The following is a 15,117-nucleotide window of genomic DNA, read 5'->3' on the forward strand; positions in this document are numbered from 1 at the left end:
CACTTTTGTGTCTAGAAGATTTGGCACCCTCTTGGCTAGAAGATGTGTTATTAGATTCGCTAGTGGAAGTTCTTTTTGGTGTTACGGGTTCAATAACATTGATATATATGGCTATAGCATGGTCATTTGGGAAGGTATCAACTTTACTGATTCTGGTGGTTTCCCAATCAATAAGTTCTGGGTGTATTAAGGGTAAAGGATCATCTGATTGGTTAATTTCAAAGATTTCAATGATCATGACAAAGTTGTCAAAGTTTTCAGTTATTTCATTCAAGTTAAGGACATCACTCTCCTTAGGATACGTTCACCCGATTTCCCTCTGATTGGTCTCAGTGAAGTTAGAATCGATCATTTTTTATTTCCATTCAAGTGGCCTATATTTTGTCATTTGGCCCGCATACACATGGACTAAATCAACATGTACATTTTTTGTGTCACAAAATTTTTCAGAAGATGTTTCCGAATTTGAGTCAATTTCATTGCTAGCTTGTAATCTACATATTTGGGTAGCTTTTTCTGCTTTTCTTGCCATTTCTTTTTTTCTCTCATACCTTGCTTCCTCGGGACTGATTATTTCTCCTGTTTGGCTTGCTATTAGTTCCTCTTGACTTCTTCCCATTTTTGGTACTTGTTGACTGGGGATTGATTTGGGTTTTGCACCATTTTTTTTGTTTTAGTTTCTAATTATTGACTGCTTCTGTTACTTCTTGTTTTTTAGCATGTTCATCCTTTTGTTTGGTGGAAGACATTCCTTGCTCTGTAGTAACCTGCTTATTCCCTAAGCTTGTTGTATCTTCACTTTCTTCACCTAACAAATTAGACGACGAGATTGGATCCCACTCATACTCATGTGAGTCTGTTTCAGAATCACTCTCTAAGATTACACCGCTATATCTGATAGGTATGTTATATGGTGAGAAGATTTGGCTGACAATTGATACAAGTGTTGTTGCCTGTTCTGATTCAGGTTCTGTACTTGCTTGGACTCTTTGAATCTGTTCATAGGTAGCCTCTTCCTTTTGAATGATGAGTTCTTAATGTTGTTGTTGTTGATCAGTGACTGCTTCCACCCTTCTAATTGCCACCTGTAGTCACATAAATCTATCCAATTTAATTAAATGAATATTTCCTATTTATTTGATTAAAAATCCATTAGCCATCAGTTAATTAAATTAATATTTAATTAATTCATCTTCAAACATTCTCCTATTAATTAAATAAATTATTCAATTTATTTTAATTAATTCATTCAACCAAAATCACAAATCAATTAAATGAATAAATACTATTTATTTAATTTAATCCCCTATTCCTCTTTTAAATAAATTAAATCAAACATTTATTTAAATCATTTATTCCCTCCACTTGCATTTTCCTACAAATGCAACTTGCACACATTTATTGAAATAAATGAATTTTTATTTTAATAAAATCCTATTTTCCCTCACCCACCAAACCCACTTGCATTCTTAAACCCCCTTCTAGATTCTTCTAACCTTCCTAATTAGCCTAATCCATCCCCTAATTATTGTCACATTCCTAAGCAACTTGGAGTCACTTCTCAAAGACTTCAAAGTATTTGAAATGCATTTAATGCTTTGTGTGTTCAACAATTTAACCTCCAAAGTCTTCCAAACCACTAATGGCTCTTACATGACCATTTATGGCTCTTACATAACCATTTATGGTTATTTCAACATGCACTCATGTGTCCCCTCAAGCATTTATTGCTTTGACCATGTTTATCCCTTTTGCCTTTGCACAAGAGTTTATCCATTGGATAAAAGCTTTATTCTTTGAATAAAAAGTTTATTCATTCAACTAACCTTGACCCTAACCCCTAAGTTAACTCTCAGGTCATGTCAAGCATTTAATGCTTATTCCCTCTCCTCTCAACCCATCTCACATTGACACTTGTCATCCTAGGATTGGGTTGAAAGCCCTCACATGAATCCCAAATCATTCAATCGTGACCCTTGTTGAGATTACTCAATCTCAACCATCCATTGCTCCATTTTACCTATAAATAGAGCCCATTTCTTCATAATCCAGATACTGAAAACTTGTATGCATTTAAGCTATAGGCATTTTAAGAGAGCATTTTAGCATAATCAACTAATATCTTGTCATTTTGGATAAAATAAATCATTTTAGTATCAATAGTATAGTATTAGCTTTTTATTCATATTTAGAGCAAATACTTCAATCTCAAACCTCCATAAGCATACATAGTGCAAAAAGCTGCTGAGAGCTACACTATTTTGGAACTTGGAGAGGAGAGGAACAAATGAGAAGAAACCAAGAGCATGTTAGGAGGCATTTGGAGATGCCTTATCATATTTACCTTCTTAGTTAGATATTCTGTCATGCTTTTGATATCTCTTTTGATATGTTTGTGATTTCTGACACTAATAGTTTGGCTTTTCTTCTTGTTTGTGTTTTTTAATCATTGACTAACCTTCCTTTTTTGCAGAGCATCATTTGGTGAACCCGACGTGAATCCAAACACCTAAAAAAACAATTTATTTTTTACCACTAACATGTTTGAATGTTGAATTTGACACATAGGTTGCACTTTAGCGCTATTGATCACGTTATAGCGCTATTGCAACTTGTTGTTCTAGCGCTATTATTCTTACAATAGCGCTATTGTACCAAGTTTAGCGCTATTGACATTGTTTGAGCGTTTTTGACCTTGTTTTGGCGCTATTGAGCATGTTTGAGCGCTTTTGCGTTCCCTGTCATTTTTCTTCTTTTAGCGCGTTTGTGTTAAATAACGCTTCTATTTAAACACAGAGTAGCGCTATTGTAACAGAACGTTGTAAAAACAACCCTGTAACCGAAAAAAAAAAAATTCTTAGGCTTGTGGAAGCCCACCATAGGTTCAGTTTTTACTAACTATTTGTCTCTTGTGCAGGTCTAAAAACCAACCTCCTTAAAAATCAAAAACTTCTTTTTGGTGTTTTAAAATTGAACAACACAAAATTTGCTTTCTTGCAAGCTTAGGATCAAAATTTGTATTTAGTGCTCTAAAATTGAACAAAACAACTTTGTTTATTGCAAGTTTAGGCTTAACTTTTCATTTGGTGCTTAAAATCAACAAAACAAATTCATTTCTAGCATCAAACTTAAGCAAAAATTTACAATCCACACTTCAATTTTGGTGCAATTAAAACTTAGAATCCACTTGTTTCAAAAATTTTGGCAAGCGATTTTTCCTTCATACGTGCTTCAAATTAAGTTGACCAGGATTTTCAAAGTTCTAGTTTACTTAAAATTTTGCATTTGAGGTTAAAAAGAACACCATGATTGTTGGAGTAACATCTCCAAATAGTTAGAACACATTGCGATGACAAGTTAAAAAGAACAAGTGTTTTTCGTGCTTGGCACACTTGTGCAAAAAGTTGGTTGAGTGGTCCTACTTCTAACACACACTATCCTCTCCCTTGGCTTTCGTGGTCCTAGGTGCAAGAGAAAAGTGTTAGTAACACTCAAATTTTTATCTTTTTAAGAGAGGCTTGCCAAGAGACACATCACTCTTGGGAACGACCTCGCGTGGTAAATCCTTCGAGCCGCTATAGAAATCAGGTGAGAGCGAAAGCTGTAGCCTTAGGTATAGCTGTTCCTACAGTGTAACTTGCCGAAAGGACAAATGGGCCCCACCACAAGTTACAAGGCTCTTAAGTGAGTCACTGCAGAATGAACTTATGTCCAAAGACATCGAAAATGACTAAACACCTTTAAGTAGTAGCCCACCTGTTCTATTGATTGAGAATATTTGAGATACAATTCAGTGCAAGATCATAGATGGTTTTGCTCCCAAGATACTCACCATACATATTTCCTTGAGTAGAAACATAGCTTTTTGAAAAGTCACTTGTGGCTTGATAAAAGTGGTGACTCCCCCATCATAGGGATCATCTATTTGTTATACTCACGCAAGACTTAGTATATCACATCCTTACCTGCCATAGCGGGATTCATAAGGTATGTAGTACCAAAGTCGAAGAAATATCAAGATGTGGGCTGAATTTATCACAACTGGCCATTTGACCTTAGGGATACAAAGTGTTTGAAGTGTTTTCATTTTAGTCAAGACCAAGTACCAATTGAGCCAGCTTCAGGCTTTGGAAAGAAAAACACCTAAAATACACTTAAAGGAAAGGGTCATAAAAAGTCCAAAGATTGGGTTGATCTAGACCCATACTCATTTGTGCCTTTTAAGGCAACATTCTTGTGTTTGTGTGCTTGCTTTGTTTTCTTGTCAAAGAAACATCATAAAATCCAAAAATCAAAACAAGTATTCATCCAACCAAACATCTTTCAAAACAACCAAAAAGATCAAAAAACAAAGAAAAGAATCAAATTTTATGACCATTCTTCACATCTTAAGAAAGAAGAATCTTCATCAGAACATCAACTTGAAAAGAAGACCATTGAGCTCAAAGGCTTTAATCAAAAGGAGGAAATTCTTCTATCTAAATAGACAAATCTTTGTCCCTCATAGAGTTTTTCTACGTCACATGCGTCTCTACCTTCAAGGCAAAATAAACAAATTTGATTCAGAATCATTAAACCGCAAAGCTTTTATGCAATATAGAGCTTTGAGTTATCACAAAAACCAAGGAGGTAAGATTAATCCCAACTTCTTCCCAAACGTTTGTATCACATACAACATAACTCAAGAAATGCCACCAACGCCCGAAAGGGAAGAGGTAGAATTTGTTCCATTTGTAACACAAAGCTTTTATTGAAGTTAAAAGATTTCATCCATTATCTCACTCATACATCATCACTTCATCATCAATCCATTCCAACTCTCAAAACATTAAGAGGTTCTTGTCCTAGGTTCTCTTTAAAATATTGCTTGAATCAAATGCATCCCATCACTTTTTAGATTGTTTCTACATCTAGGATAAGCTCATCCTAAGAGACACATCTACGCAGGTTAAAACGAGTTCATGAGTGAATCCTCTCATTACTAGGTAGTTAAATCTATAACACATCTTAGATTTTTCTACACCTAATCACATCAAACCTTATCAAACAAACAAGCAATTCAAAGAAGGAATTTCGGTTACATATACCTTTAAAGTGCTAGAGAATCCACATGCAACACAATTCACCAACCATCAATCTCTCATTTCATCAACAACTCATCCTCATTTTCACCCAACTTCAACAAAAACTTGTAAACAAAATGGCTCACACCTGATCACAATCAAGGCAACGAGAAGTAGAAATTGAAGAAGAAGAGGAGGAAAATATCAATGAATTTCAAGAAGCACTTGAAGGAAATGCGAATGATGAAAACCCAAGTACTCCTACTCCTGCCACAATAGAAAGGGCCCAACATAATCCCCTCTTTAATAGACTTTTTGACGAAATACTCCCCTTTGACTTTGATCTTGCCCAATTAAGACAAGCATCTGAATGACAAAGTCACCATGAAGAAGAGAGAGGGAGAGAACCCATCAGATATAACATTCCTCGAGGTAACCCACCACCTCCTCCTCCAAATGAAATGGAGATGTTGCAGCAACAAGTCAAAAATCTCACCCAACAACTTCATAGTGGTGTAAAGACTAACCAATTCTCACTCAACGACATCTGTCCTTATCCCTTTGATTGGAATCTTTATATGCCACCCTTTCCACAGGGATTCGAAACACCCAAATTCAAAAAATATAGAGGAAAGGGAGATCCTCGCGATCATGTCAGAGAATTTCATTCAGCTTGCCTCGAAGTGGCATATGAGGACACATACCTAATGCGACTTTTTCCCCAAAGCTTGGGAGGAACAACCACATCATGGTTTTCCTGACTACTAGGTGGCATTAGGACCTTTGAAGAGCTAATTCAGAAGTTCTTGGCACATTACTCTCATAACATTGAACGCGACATCACCATGGCTAATCTGTGCAACACTAAACAAAAACTAGGTGAACTATTCTCAGTATTCCTGCAATGATGGCATCAAATGTCTAGCAGATGTTCTCTTCAGTTACTTGAATGAGAACTAGTGGAAATATTCATTTCCAACTTAAATGAAGAAATAGAGTTTCGCCTGGATGTCAAAGACACAGACTCTTTTAATGACATGATCACCAAGGGTTTGAAATGTGAGCGGGCCCTCATCAAGAAAGGACTTATCAAAATCTATAATGAACCAAAGGATGGTCCTCACCCACATTTCAATAGTGATAAACCAAGCTTCTGGAACATGAACAAGAATATCGTCAACGATGGGGTTGTGGATGCCAGAACTATCAAAAGTGCAAAACCTGTGGTTCGATTTGCAGGATAGAATCTCCCACCTCAGACTAACACAATTGTTCCTTCAAATCAAGGTCGCATCACATCTCACGATGAACCCATACCTCATCAACCAAAACAAAAACGAACATACACTCCCTTAGGAGAACCCATCGAGACAGTGTTGCGACAACTGGTTTCTCAAAATTTGGTAACTCTACCTAAAACATCAAACTATGAACCTCAGGTCAAACTTGCATGGTGGAGGGATACTGAACATTGTGATTTCCATCAAGGGAGAGGACACAAGACAAGTAATTATCACAGATTAAAAGATCTTATTCAGGATCTTATTGATCGAGGTGAAATTGAAATCAAAGGGCATGACCCAAAAACAACAAACAATGATCATCTGATGTTCAAAAATCCACTTCCATCACAAGATCAAAGGGGTCCTTCCACTTCCAGGAGAGGCACTGATACCACTGATTATACATAGGCTGCGTATAATTATACTGTAAATCACCTGTATGATGCCAGTGAACAAATTGCAACTATAACCATCAAGAATCCCAGCTCCAATTGCAATGTTGTTACACGTCGCGGAAAGGTTACCATAAAGGAAGCTCCACAAGGCACCACCTCCATACCAAAGCAGTACAATCTTGTGGAACAATTAGACAAAACGCCTGCGCTTATATCCATTTTAGAGCTATTGCGCCTATCTCCATCTCATAAAACAATCTTGGATCAAGCTCTCCAAGAGGCGTCCGTCCCTGCAAACCTGAATACAGACCAATTTCAAGCCATGGTTGGAAGTCTAAAGTCATCACCTTGTCTCACTTTTTCTGAAAGTGACAACTCTTCCTTCCAACAACCTCATAACGCTTCGCTCCACATTGAAGGCTTTATCAACCAACATAGGATCAAGCGAGTCTTGATCGACAATGGAGCAGGCTTAAATATTTGTACACTACAGTTGGTCACAGCCTTGGGATATGCAATAGAATCAGTGGATCCTCGTAAGAAGATCACAATCAAAGCCTATGACGATGCAGAGCATTCATCCAAAGGAGCTGTGGTACTACCAATCCGAGTGGGCCTTGTGGTAAAAACATCATCTGTCAGGTTCTGGACCTTCCTCTGCCATACAATCTATTGTTAGGAAGACCTTGGATACATGCCATGCAATCCGTTCCATCTACCTACCATCAATGTATCAAGTTCCCACATAACGGTGTAGAGATCACAATCCTGGGCGATGCAAATCCCTTTGCATATTGTCATAATATCAGTCATCAACCAGAGATTACCATTCCTAACAATAGAGAAGCTATTTCCTCCACATCATATATAAGTCCAGCCTCTCTTACCAGTTCAAACACCCCTATACCCAAGCAAGCAAAGCTTAAAATGAAAATAGCAGAGGAAGGTCCTGGGGAATACAACTTAAGTCAACTCTTTTGTGTGGGACAAATACCCACTTCTCCTAGAACACATGGCAAACCGCAATAGTTACTTCAGCAACCACTGATCATGCCAGCATGTGCTTTGATGCCTTTCATCCTTAGGAAGAGTCAAGAAGAAGAAACCAAAGATGAGGACTTAGCGGAATGGATCTATAAAGATCCTATCACCACTGATATGCCACAAGCTACACTTCCCACGGATCAGTATGGCAAAGGCCTCCTCATTATGCAAAGAATGGGTTATGATGGTCAGAGTGCTTTGGGATCTTGCAAACAAGGAAGACATGAACCACTGCTACCAGAATTAAAGCCCAAAGATAATATAGGGCTAGGCTTTGAAAAGGCGATCTTTCCTAAGCTCAAATTCAAAGGAAAACCCATCAAACCACTATATCAGCCTATTGCAAAGAGGACACCTTTCATTATCAAAGCCGCATCAAACCATATCGCAACTGCCTCACCGAGGCTCAAAATCCCAACACAACCATCTACAAAATCAATCATCCCACCAAACAAACCAGTAAACCCATCAACAATAGCAATAACATCAATAGCACCATTAGCAACAGCAACTGTATCAGAACCCGCAGCAGCATCTACAACACCAGCAGTTCCAACAGAATCATCTGAGTCAACACTACCGATACTCCCCATATCGGATTCATTGATCCCTATCATCCTTCCTGCAACACCAATCATTTCATCTACAAAGGTACATCAACCGATCACACCTGCAATGTTTAACTCAAAGGACATCCCAGTATGGTATAGTAATAGGATGCTAGAAAGTGATTTAGAGACCGACTCACATGAATGGGAATTTGATTCCATACAACTTAATACTTCAGATGAGGAAGACACATCGTTACCTCCACCCCGCAAAGACATCCCTATTTACGGAGAAGCACAGATAAACACTTCTTAGGTTCCTGAGCTGGAAGCTTCTTCCATAGACCCTACATCACATCCTACACTTGATTCTGACAGGGAGAGTACCATCAATGACCTCCACCATAACGTCTTAACCCTCACTGATACATCTAACGAACTTAATCTAATCGATGAAGTAATGCCCATTATCTATCCTGAACTCATCGAATGGAACCAACCAAATCCCCCATGTCTTGACCTCTTCCAAAACGATGAGGCCATCATTGACTTTTTGGAATTAAGGGATAACTTGCCAAGCGGGGATCACAAAGCTGGATTCGCCATAGAACTTAATAGCACAGCATACTTCGGGGCGGATGCCAAGCCTTTCAGCTGCAAAAATATAACAATAAAACATGGATCTTCCAGTGAAAACCATACCGTGGCATTGTTTGATTTAACAAAAGTAAAAAGAAAGAGCATATCCAACAGTGAAAACCTCTCTGAGGTGCCTGAGGATGAAAGGTTTGACATCCTTCCCTACAACACACAATGGGAACGATCAAGGATTCTCATTGAGGAAACCAAAGAATACAATATGGGGACTCCTGAAACTCCTCAACTCATACATCTGGCATCTCTTCTCACTCTAGAGGAACAACCTAAATTTGTAGAGTTCTTTCAAAAGTGTCAGATCAACTTTGCATGGTCATATGCAGATATGCCTGGAATTGATCCCGATTTAGTCATGCATCACCTCACCATAGCAGAAGGTGCCAAACCTGTCAAGAAGAAGCTTCGCAAGATGCATCCTCAGATTGCAGTACTAGTCAAAATAGAACTCAAGAAACTCCTAGATGTTGGTTTCATTAGACCAATTGATTATGCAGACTAGATCTCCAACATTGTTCCTGTCGGCAAACCAAAAGGGGGCATCCACATTTGTACCGACTTCAGAGATTTGAATAAGGCATGTCCTAAGGATGACTTCCCCCTACCAAATATCGACATCATAGTAGATTTGACAGCAGGACATGCCATGCTTTCACTCATGGATGGCTTTTTAGGATACAATCAGATAAAAATTGCACCAGAGGATCAACATAAGACACCCTTCACATGTCCATGGGGCACATATTGCTGGAATGTAATGCCTTTCGGCCTCAAGAATGCAGGAGCAACCTATCAACGAGAAATGACCACCATCTTCCATGACATGATGCATACTATGATGGAAGATTATGTTAATGACTTACTAGCAAAATCACTAACCAGAGAAGGTCATCTAGACATATTAGATAAAATATTTGATAGACTGGAACAATATCATGTTTGACTCAACCCAAAGAAATGTGTCTTTAAAGTAACCTCAGGGAAGCTCCTAGGATACATTGTCTCAAGCAAAGGTATTGAGGTCGATCCAGCAAAGGTAAAAGCAATCATGGACATGCCACCACCAAAGAATATCAGTCAGCTAAGGACATTACAAGGACGCCTTCAATCCATCCAAAGATTCATTGCACAATTGGTTGATAAGTGTCACCCATTTAGACACCTGCTACACAAAAACATTCGCTTTCAATGGGATGCCAGATGCCAGCAAGCATTCCAGATGCTCAAAAACTATCTCATGAATACACCATTGCTGATCCCACCAGATCCAAGTCGGCCTCTACTACTCTATATATCAGCAACAAGTACAACATTGGGTGTACTACTGGCACAACATAATGTAGAAGGGAAAGAGTGTGCTGTTTACGACATCTCTCATACACTGGTGGGCTATGAACTCAATTGCACACCTATTGAGCGAGCTTGCCTAGCAGTAATCTTGGCAGCCACTAAACTGAGGCACTATCTGTTAACACACAAGGTATAGCTCATTGTAAAGATTGATCCACTCAAGTATTTACTTAGCAAAGCAGCATTGACAGGCCGCTTGGCCAAATGGGTGATGATTCTAAGTGAATTTGACATTGAGTATATAGACCGTAAGGCCATCAAAGGGCAAGTTATTGTAGATCAGTTGGCCAAAGCACCACTCATAGGTTATCATCCTCTCATTTCCAATTTTCCAGATGAAGAGATATTCATGATCACAACAGCACAACCATGGAAACTATACTTTGATGGTTCGTACACTAGGCATGGCTCGGGGGTAGGCATTCTGTTTATTACACCTCAAGGTGACAGCATCCGGAAGTCTTATAGGCTAACATTTCCATGCACCAACAACATAGCAGAGTATGAGGCCTTGATCACAGGACTCAGGCTAGCCGTACAATAGAAATTACAAGAACTACAAGTATATGGCAGCTCACAACTGGTCATTCGACAAGCAACTGATGAATATCAGACCAAGGATGATAAACTCATGCCATACAAGCAAATGGTGGACAGTCTAAAGGCATCATTTACTACAATTACCTTTGAACAGATACCCAAAGATCAGAATCGAGTTGCTGACGCTATGGCTACTATTGCATCTCTCCTAGATCTTCCACAGAATTCAACACGCTACGAGTTCTTGGTAGAACAACTTTGGATTCCTGCTTATGAAATCCTTGAATCTGAGATGATATGTCACCTTGTTAGTTGTGAATCCCCATGGTATGGTGAGTTTTACACCTATCTCCATGATCATACCCTTCCTCCTAACCAATCGAATAACCAACGTAAAACCTTCATTCGCCAAACTGCTCGATATTCCATTATTGCTGAAACCCTATACCAACGTAGTCTTGATGGTACTCTCCTTCGATGTCTGGAACAAGATGAGATAAAAAAGGCCTTGGAAGAGGTACATAAAGGAATTTGTGGAACGCATGCAAGCGGTCTGTCACTAGCTAAGAAACTCCTGCGCAATGGATACTATTGGCCATCTATGGAAAAAGACTCCTACTACTTTGTCAGGAAGTGAAAGAAATGTCAAGTTCATGGAGACCTAATACATGCACCGGCACAAGAATTGCAACCCATCTTAACACCATGGCCTTTTTGTCAATGGGGTCTTGACCTTGTGGGTAAAATCCATCCATCTTCATCCAATGGCCATAAATTCATTATTATCACCACCGAATACTTCACAAAGTGGATTGAAGCTATTCCACTTACCCAAGTTACTGGCAAGCAGATCGCCTCATTCATCCTCAATTACATCATCTGCCGGTATGGTGTACCCATGTCCATCATCACAGATAATGGTCTTCCTTTCAAGAATCAAGATGTCCATGAACTCTGTGAGAAATTTCACATCCAACACCGCTTTTCCACTCCCTATTACCCACAAGGCAATGGTCAGGCCGAAGCATCAAACAAGAATATATTAAGAATTCTAAAGAAGATAGTCAATGATGCCGATCATGATTGGCACGTTCAATTGAATCCAGCACTATGGGCATATCAAACTAGCATTCGAACCCCTATAGGTACAACTCCATACTCATTGGTCTATGGTGCAGAAGCTATTCTACCTATTGAGGTCAAGATACCATCCCTACGGGTTTCCTTTCACAATCTCATTGATGATGAAGCATACAGAGTATCTCATCTTCAGGACTTAAAGCTACTTGATGAGAAGCGACAAGCTACATGCAATCACCTCAAAGCCTATCAGTAGTGCATGAGCAGAAGCTATAATCATCAAGTTAGACCTTATACATTCGAGGTAGGTGATCTTGTTTTTCGAGAAAATCCTCGTAACCAACCCAACCGAGAACATCAAGGAAAGTTTGAATCAAATTGGCTGGGTCCATATGTTGTCACTACTGTATTTGGGTCCGGGGCATATCAGTTGGCTACTTCAGAAGGAGAACCGCTAGCAGATCTGAGCAACCGCATGCACCTCAAACGGTTTTATACATAAGTTGCACAAAGCATCAAGCTCCCATATATGCTAGCAAAAATACCAAAAACATCCAGATAAAATATTCTGAAGAAAATAGAAACACACCAAAAAGAGTAACGAAAATCATGCATCCAAATGGTGAACAACCACTCCAGTGGCACCTTGGGTAAGTGCGATGGTGAAAACCTGGCAAACAGGAGCCACTCGTAAAAGCTATGGTTCCATTGTCTTTCAGACTTGTTGCAAATCACATTCACTTCATGCATACATCCATCCGTCCACAACCATGGCTTGTTATAAATCTGCAATCAAGAAAATACTGCATGTGTCTTGCATCCCGCTTTTTCATAGCCATGTCTAAACTGGGGGCAATGCCCTTAACCTATTGATGGAAGTGGATTCTACATTATTTCGTGCTTCATTAAAAGTTCTTCATTCAAAACTATCTCACAAAATCCAAAAACATTCAAAACAAACATCAAAATCCAAAAACATTCAAAACAATCATCAAAAACCAAAAACATCGGAAAACATCGAAAATCAAACAGAAAAACATGGCCACACATTGTACATACTCATCCGAGCAGATACTAAACAAGCATTGCCAAATACTCGCACGATGATCACTTCTCAAATTGACCGAAACAATCAACATCAACAATCAAACTGTCTTCAACAAGGATGAATCCTTCCTTACCTAAACAAAGACAAAATGACATTTTCTTTGACAAGAAAATTCTGTTAAGCTATCAAAAACTTGGTTGATTTATGAATACAGTCATTCGTTTATCTATATCAGGTTCCTACAACATTGTTTGTGTATCGTCTGTGCATTATTCCAATGAAGTTCTGAGGCATGTACTAATGGTGTCTATGTGGGAAGTTCACTAAGCTACGTGATCATAGGAAAAATACAATCATAGATCACTACGACTTGCTGACTACAACGTATACCTCGACCATATGAGCATGAACCATTACCAAGGATCCATATTCTTTATTCTTTATGTATAAACTGTTTGTTTGCAAGTACAATGCTCTTTCTTTGGTTCCTCCTACCTCATCCAAACTGGATAAAGGTTTTATCTCTTATTAAGGTGTGAACTTGTCTCAGGATGTGATCAAGCCTAAGATCAAGGAGGACGATCCAAGTCATGCCTAAACAAGGTTGATCCTTGTCCGTTCCGCAAGCAATACTCTGGTCGACTTGACCCATTATATCAAGTCGTTTGTATTAACTTGCTATATCAAATTCATGTAAGAACTACTCAAGTCATCTTGAATCATTATGTGAAGTTGCTTGTATATTCTTACAACATTTTAAAGCTCAATGATGAAAATAGAGCACTATGGATCGTCATTTCATCTCATCTGATTATATATTGCATTCCGTTGCATATCACCCATCCATTCACTCATTCATATATATGATTTGTATGCAAATATGAACAAGGTTAATATGAACAATTATGTGAAGATTAAGCTGGTCTTGGATACAATCACGACCGAGTACTCTGATACATCATCAATGCATCATGCAAAGTCTCAAAAACCTTGCATTCATCATATCATCATCATTACATTTAGTTGCATTTAGTTGCATTTTTCATTAAATACATTTCATATCATTTTAATCGGTCAAAATGCATATAGTTCATTATCATTTATGAAACATTAGTCTTCTTATATCATATCCTAATTGCATAGTGTTTAGATTCATACATATAAACCATTTTTCCCTGATTGTATTAGCCATTTACTATGCATTCATTTAGTGTTAGTTATCAATTATCATATTATCATCCTTTATTATCGTTGCATACATTCATTTATCTATTCATTAGTTAAAAAGTGCATTCATTCATCCATTATTAAGTATCTTATTATGCTCATTTTAGGATTCATTTACATTGCATTCATTATCCTTTTTTAATTGCATTAAGGTGCAGTTATTAAACCATAAGTTGCATTATCATCACATTATCATTTTTTACTTAATCATATTAAGGCATTTAGAATCATAAAACCATTTGTTTCCAAACATTGGTTCATACCATTTTATCTATCCATTATACATATGCATTCATTTAGACATCATCATATAAACATTTGTACTTTACATTTGTTTATCCATATTACATTCATCTAAAAACATCTAGATGCATATCCATACATAAATCATTCATTCTTTGCATTAACATCATTACATATCATTATCTCATTATTCTATCAAAAATGAAAGTACCAAAATCCTGTTCATCAACCATCATGGCATTACATATATAAATCATCATAAGCATACATCATCATCATGGCATTACATACATAAAGCATTACATCAACCAAAACATGCACACATGTATAAACCTGCATTCATATGTCAGTATCCAACATCATAAATCATCATAAAAACATGCATATAGGAATCATCTCATCAATGCATACATGTACACGTATCCATCTAAGCAATAAACTCATACAATCACCATCCTGCATAACATCCATACATCACAATATGCATATAATAAAAAATGGGATCTCCTCATATATATATCATCTCATATATCAGAGTACAATGAAGTCTACAAAATCGGCTACCAAGAGTCATCCAAGATACAGTCCAAAAATAAAATACATATATGCAAAATGCTCTCTCAGATGCCACTCTCACCAGAT

The sequence above is a fragment of the Cryptomeria japonica genome, chromosome 9 (genome assembly GCF_030272615.1).
Source record: "Cryptomeria japonica chromosome 9, Sugi_1.0, whole genome shotgun sequence".
Lineage (NCBI taxonomy): Eukaryota > Viridiplantae > Streptophyta > Pinopsida > Cupressales > Cupressaceae > Cryptomeria > Cryptomeria japonica.